Raw genomic sequence first — 895 nt, 5'->3', positions numbered from 1 at the left:
TTATGAGTTGTGTTCGCTCATTAGCTGGTGCAACCCATGGCCTCGGTGTAAACATTGCAGTGGGTCCCAAACATGCAACAGCTGGAGGCTGATCTGAGTGGCCTATTCCATAGCTGCCATACCCACTGACTTAGGGTGCCACATAGCAAACTTTTATTGAGGTTCTAAAATATAGGAAAGAATGTGGAGAAATAGGAATCCTAATACACTGCTGATGGGACTGCAAATTGGTACAGCCACTATGGAAAACAGTATGGAGGTTCCTCAAAAAGCTCAGAATTGATCTACTATATGATCCAGCAATCCTTCCACTGCATATTTACCCAAAAGACTTGAAAACTCATATCCGAAACGATATTTGCACATCAATGTTCATAGCAGCATTATTCACAGTGGCCAGGACATGGAAGCAACCGAAGTGTCCTATGATAGATAATTGGCTAAAGAAGCTGTAGTACATATATATAATGGAATATTACTCAGCCATAAGCAGAGATGAAATACCGCCATTTGCGACAACATGGATGGACCTCGAGATAATCATGCTAAGTGAAATAAGCCAGACAGAAAAGGTTGAAAAATCACATGATATCACTTATATGTGGAATATAAACCTAAAAGCAACAAATGAACAGGACAAACAGAGACTCATGGACATGGACAATGGACTAGTGGTTACCAGAGGATAGGGGGAGGGAGGAGGTAGACGGGAGAAAAAAATTTAAATCATTTCTACAATTAAAAAAATAAAATAAAGAAAATATAGGAAAAAACGATGAGAGTTATATCAAAGTACAGCACAGCACAGCCAATAACGTTAAACCATATATTGGACACCTCTCTGTTTAAAACTCACTCAGCCATTCTTAACTATGTTCTGGCTCTCTTTGTGGAG

This window comes from Pteropus alecto, unplaced genomic scaffold (assembly GCF_000325575.1).
Source record: "Pteropus alecto unplaced genomic scaffold, ASM32557v1 scaffold25, whole genome shotgun sequence".
Lineage (NCBI taxonomy): Eukaryota > Metazoa > Chordata > Mammalia > Chiroptera > Pteropodidae > Pteropus > Pteropus alecto.
This window is presented reverse-complemented; position numbering follows the sequence as displayed.